Source organism: Phoca vitulina, unplaced genomic scaffold, assembly GCF_004348235.1.
Source record: "Phoca vitulina isolate PV1807 unplaced genomic scaffold, GSC_HSeal_1.0 scaffold40, whole genome shotgun sequence".
In the NCBI taxonomy this organism is placed as follows: domain Eukaryota; kingdom Metazoa; phylum Chordata; class Mammalia; order Carnivora; family Phocidae; genus Phoca; species Phoca vitulina.
Genome location: NW_022589743.1, coordinates 3,692,271 through 3,698,270, shown reverse-complemented (window position 1 = coordinate 3,698,270; position 6,000 = coordinate 3,692,271). Strand labels below are relative to the sequence as shown.

General features: G+C 48.8%; 1 protein-coding gene across 3 annotated transcripts in view; it reads left to right on the top strand.

Annotated features, from left to right (window-relative positions):
• Positions 1–1,424: 1,424 nt before the first annotated feature.
• ZNF652 (zinc finger protein 652) overlaps positions 1,425–6,000 on the top strand; it is a 58,028-nt gene continuing 53,452 nt past the window's right edge. For all 3 annotated transcript variants that reach the window (XM_032428534.1, XM_032428532.1, XM_032428533.1), the window contains exon 1: positions 1,425–1,703. The gene's annotated coding sequence lies outside the window, so the exon portion shown is untranslated. The remainder of the gene's footprint in view (positions 1,704–6,000) is intronic.

Genomic DNA, 6,000 nt, shown 5'->3' with positions numbered 1-6,000 from the left:
CAAAGGTGCCAAATTACACTCCCTGGAATGTGGAGTCCAAGTATAATAAAGACTGAGCATTTGTTTTCAGAAGGTGCCAAGGACAGGGCTAGCCCTGGAACCCTTTTGTGTATCAAGTTTCAATCTCTTCCCCTAACCCTATCCCAGATTCAGGCCATTTTACTTGCTATAGGGACTTTTTTCCAGGGGTGGGGGAGAGGGAGGGGTGGCTGTTTTGGAGAGAAGTAGCTGCATCTGTATTGAAAATGTGTAAAGAGATAGGTCTTAATGCAAAGGCATTTGTTAAGTGTGCTTTTAATAATGGAAGGAGGATGAGGAGTTCCAATGGAGATAAGATTTGGGAAACATCAGGGAAGTTTGGTTCATCGTGGGAAAGGGTCATCCTGACCCTCCAAGTTGCTGTCTTGGGTCCTCTCCTCCCTAGGCCTTTACCTTGCCTGCCTCACTTCCTCTCTCTGTATGCCAAGCACTTGCAATTATGGACACCCTCTCTTGGCTCGGAACTCGGATAAATGCTACCTTTTAGCTAATAGTACCATTAATTATATTAATGATTAATAGCTAATTAGTCATAATGCTGTAATACTTTCAATGGAGGCTTCCTTTCTTGCAGCAGTTCAATGTCTCAAGCACACACACATGCTCTATTCCTGGCCACAGAAGAAACGCCGCTCTAAATTTGTTTTTCTGACCATTCCGGCAATCTCTAAATTTCTTCAGGTTTTATTAGCTGTCCCATTTATCTGGTGACTGACCACTACTGCTTATATTTTGCCTCCTTTATTTCTGTCCTCTGTCACTCACCCTACCCTCCAGTAACAGAGGCCTCCAGGAACAGAGGCCACGGGTTCTTTTTAAATTTTATTTCATAAGCCAAAGGCTCCTTTACTTCTAAGTCTCACTTGGGCCCACTTTCCTACTTCGGCCCCTTTTCTTCACTTTACCTTTCCTTAATCCTAACCCGCCCCTACTTCGGGGAGACTCACACCCTCCGCCCCAAGCTCCCTCCCACTCTGCGTTTTGGCTTCCTTTCAGCAACCACGCCCCCAGACCCAGGGAGAGCGGTGCGCACGCGCAGTCCACGCCTTTACCTGGGCGCTCGGCAGTGGGCGGAGTGGGGGAAGGCGGGGGTGGAGCGGGAGTCGGCGGTTATCTGGGCGGCGGGGCGCTCACATTGTGGCAGCGGGGAGAAAAGGTGCGCCAGGGCCTGCCCGAGGGGCTGCGCATGCGCGCCGCCGCGCCCAGCGGCCGGGATGCCAGGGGGGCGGGCAGAGGGAGGTGTCGGCTCCCCGTTGGGCGGGGGGGGGGGGCGGGCGAGGGACGGGGCCGCGGGCGCGCGCGCGCTCTCGCCGCCGCTCGCCCTCCCTCCCTGCCCCCGGCTCCGCACACACAACCACACACGCACACCCCCTCCCCTGCCTCCCTCCCCGCGCGCCGCCCGCCCCGCCGGCCCCGCTCGCCCTCGCGCGCTCGGAAGGGAGTCGCGAGACGTCGGAGCGGCGGCCACGTAGCGCTGCGGCGGCGGCGGCGGCGGCGGCCGAGGCCGGGTCTGCGGAGCGGCCCTGAGGACAGACGTTGGGCGGGGGGAGGGGCCGGCCCGGCCGGCGGTTGTTACTCGAGCGCCGCGGCTACAGGCCCCCCGCCGCAGGGATGGACCGCCGAGGCGGCGGTCGGGGCGGCGGAGGCGGAGGCGGCCGGCCAGGGTGAGTAGGGGCCCCTGCCCCCCACGCACACGCCACAGTCGCGGCTGCGCCCCTTGCAGCAGCCCTTCCTCTCCGCCGCCCGCCGGGCCGGCCGGGGCTCGGGCGCCGGGTTAACCCTTCGCCGAGGCAGCTGCGTGCACTAGGCCGGAGCAGCCCCCATCCGGCGGGGAGGCCCGGGGCGCTGCGCTCCTCTGGCCGCGAGCTCGGGCCGGGGGCGCCCGCTTCTGCTCCTTCGGCCCCTCGCTCCCGGACCCGGGCCGGGCTCCAGTTTTGCAGAGAGCCCGCTCGCCCCGAGGCCCGAGGGGAGGCTGGGGTTGCCAGGGTTAGCGGGCCGAAGGAGAGGTTTGCACCGGTCCTCCAGCGAGCGTTCCCCTGCCCTGCAGCTGGTGGCGTGCACCCATTGCCTCCCGGGCCCTGCGGTTGCGCCCAAACCTCCAACCCCTGGGAGTATTGTGCCGCTCGAGATAAAATGCATCCAGTGTACACCCGCCCAACACTCACCCCAGAGGGTAATGCAGACCTTTCTCCACCCCCACCTCCTCCTCCCCTCCAATCAGGCTCTACTTAAGATTCTTAGATGGGAGACACTAAAGGTGGTGACACCCCCGTTACATCTGCACATAACATGTTCATTGTCGAGGGATGTCTCCTGTAGAAATGATAAATGCCCCTGCCTCACCCTCGAAGTCTGTCTTCACGATTTGAGATCCCATATGCTCTTCTTTGAAGAGGGCCAGTCTTTGATCACATTTAAGTACATCCCTCCCCCACCACACACACACACACACACACACACACACACACACACACACACACAACCACACACACACACACACACACACACTCTTCCTGATTGCCAGAGCAGCCCCTGTCATTCCGGATCCATTGTCAGGAATGGCTTGTGCCAATCAAAGGAATGTGCTTTTGCTTTTGGAGAGGGGTTCTTTCCACAACCATGTTCTCAGGATGTTCCTGCGTGAGTCTGTCTTTGATTGTCCCCATGTTCAAGCATCGTTATCATAGTGTTTTCCTGATCTGCATCTCCGGTGTGCCCTGAGTAATACCTGAGTGATGCTTTTTTCCTCAGTCGATTAGATACATGTGTGTGGGCATTTCCATTTATTTTGTTTTAATATGTAAGATCGGTCGTCAAGGCATAGTAACTACATAGGGTGGTGTTTTGGGAAGAATGTGTATTTTTTTTTTTTCCCCAGAGATGGCCAGGCCTGTGTATTGTTCTGGGAATGGCAACTAGCACATGCTTTGTTGACAACATGTGTATGCTTAAGGAATGACGAGCTGCTGTGGCTAGCATGTGTGTGCAACGAATGCAGGGGATGTTCCCGCCTAGGGCTGATTTGAGAGTGGTCAGCTACAGTCCTGTGTCAGGACTGTGCACATGTATTCTGATAGATACTACCTTTAGTATAATTTTGTTTAAAATGATCACCTCTGAGTTTTAGTGATTCTGGAAATGTCTGCTTCAGTGGTTCTTAACCTTTCTTTGAGAATCATGAAAGCCTTTAGGGTCCTCTTTTTCATGAAAGAGACTCTCATGATTTTTGCATGCAATTACAGTCCTCTTGAAGCTAGTCCTGGGACAGTCAGGTTGAGATCTCTATTATGCAAAAGTGAAAGGAACTTGAGTTTTGTGTTTTGTTTCTTGAGGATTGGCATTACAGTACTTTGGTCCTGAGCAGTAAGCAACAAAGTAGATGATATATGTATCCTTGTGTTTTGTTCTTCCATTACGTTCCCTGTCTTCCTGTAAAAAGGAGATGTATGTGAGAATTTCAGAAAAAGTTAAAACTGGAGTCAAAATAATTGGTTTGAATTTGACCAGTTGATGATGTATGTTCCTTGCACTGTTTTCTAAATGTAGCATATTTCAACAGCAAAGTCAGTGGTCTGTTTCATGATACCTATCCATGATGTGTTGATGGAGGTTGACTTGATTTCTTAAAAGAAGGCTTTATCATTCCCATAGTAGAGCACCTGCTCTGTGCAGATTTTTTCAACTTTATTAAATATGATTTCATGTCTTTATTCAGGGTGACACTGCCACCAGAACCATCCATTTTAAAGTTTTGTTTTAATGGGAGGATCTTAATTGCAGTTAGGGAATTCAGTCCCCGTGTTTAGAATTTAGAACAAGGGATGAACGTTGCACTATTCTATCAACAAGCAGGGGATAAATATCAGCTATTCTTGTTTAAATCACTCTGCATCCAGCTTTTGCCTTTTGATTATATTTCAACCAAGGGGGATTTATTCCACTTGTGATAGGTGTTGTGATGGGCAGTGACATTAAAGAAACATAGTCCCCAGCTCTCCAGGAGCTTACAGCTCTGACAATATTTTTTACTTAAAGAATCCTTTGAGACCTTTTATTTATTTATTTTTTACATTTTTGGGGTTCTGAGAGGCTACCCAATTCATGGTATTAACTTGTTTTGGAAGGCAGTGGGGGAGGTTTGGAATCTTGCATAGAACCTGTTCCACACACCTGAAGAATAGCATTTATTCTAATAATTAGGCAGTGTACCCTATGAAGTTTGAAAGCATGCTGAGATGGCAAATATTGCATTTTTTATTATCTAATAAACATGCTTGAAGTGGCTTATATTACAGGTTATATTTTTTGTTCATGTCATCCCTGAAGCTTTACTGTCGGAAATTATTTGCCTATCCTAAACCCAGACCATTTCAACGTTGCAAATATGTTACTTTGTCAGCGTCGTAGAGTGACAGATCACTGAAATCTCAGGGGACAGTGTGCTTCCTTGATTTAATATTGCAGAACCTCTTCTAACCAGTCACTTACCTAGTTAAACACCCACACACCACAGAGCAGCTGATCATAGAACACGTATGGCTGTGAGAACAGCATTCTGTCTGCCAGATTCAGAGCTTGGAGGCTGGAAAACAATTGCATGGCAGTGAAACACTTAAGGAGTAGTGGGGCCAGCAGCTCCCTCATTAATATAAACAGCTTGCTTTAGTTTCTTCAGCACTCTTCCTCAGACACCCTTCCCTTAGGAGGTTTCAGATCAGCGGCTCCTACTCAAGGGAAACAGCACCTACTTTCTGCAACTGTGGCCTCAAGATGTAATTCGTGACACCCAGAGCTGTTTCCATTTCTGCTCAAAGTATGGGAAGTAATCTTGTAGTGTGGTAAGAAAATACTTTTCAAGTCTGTAGAAAAAAGTTGATTAGTAATGCTACTGATTTGATTTTGTTTTTGAATGTCTAGAGCCTGTCGAAGAAGTAACCTGTAAAAGTGATAAAGAAAGTGTTAAAAAAAAAAAAATCACCCTTTACTCAAGGGTTTTAGATAATTTCACCAAGAATGTGAATATACTCTTGAGTTTCATTTCCCTTGTTGTAAAAAGTCCGTGAAGAGACAGCCAACAACAACAACAAAAACCCCTGTGAATTCTCTTATATTTTGAACCATAGCTTTTGGAACTAGTTATTCTAAAGGAGGTAACTGCATTTCCTGGCAGGGAACTCTTGGGTCTTGTGCTCCAGCTTTAGGTATGATAGTCTTCTCAGCTGTTGTCACCATTTCTGACAATTAACGCTTGAATTTACTTTGATAGAGGGAACCGGTGTTGCAGGTAGTGAATTTAGCTGAAGGAGGATCAGGGAGATGGTCCTTCGGAGCCTGGCAGAACAGGATTTGAATCAGCTCCACCAGTTACTGACTCTACGGCATTGAGCAAATCACCTTGACCTCTCTGGCCTCACTTAGCTCAACAGTAGAATGGGATTTGTTTTAAGGATTAGAGATAATACATGCAAGCTGCGAGCACAGTTCCTGGCACATGTCCGTTTGAAGGACTCAAAAACAGTAGGACACGGCTGATGTGGGAAATAGAGATCATTTTGGCTGACAAGAGGTCTGGTGCTGCGACCTGCATACTTTCATTTGCGCAGATTTGGGATGAAAAAATAGCAAATATTTGACTTGGAGCATACCTAAGTCTTGCAGGTGCAGTGTGCATATTGGAACTTTGATTTGTTGCTCTATGGCTGGCTGAACGTGGTAGAGACAATAAAACTTAGCTCCAAATTCTGCAGTGCTACCCACAGGCTGTCTTGGTTTAAGCCTATTCAGAGCTTGTGTGGTGAAAGGGGTGTTTTAGGACATAAACGTGTCTCAATGAGTTCTGTGTCCAGAGTTGAATCACGTGCAAAGCCTTGTGTAAATTTTCATGGTTAATGCAAGCCATAAAGTGCTTAGTAGAATCAGTGAAGACATCAGATGCTTATTTTAGTTAATCTGTTTGTTTAT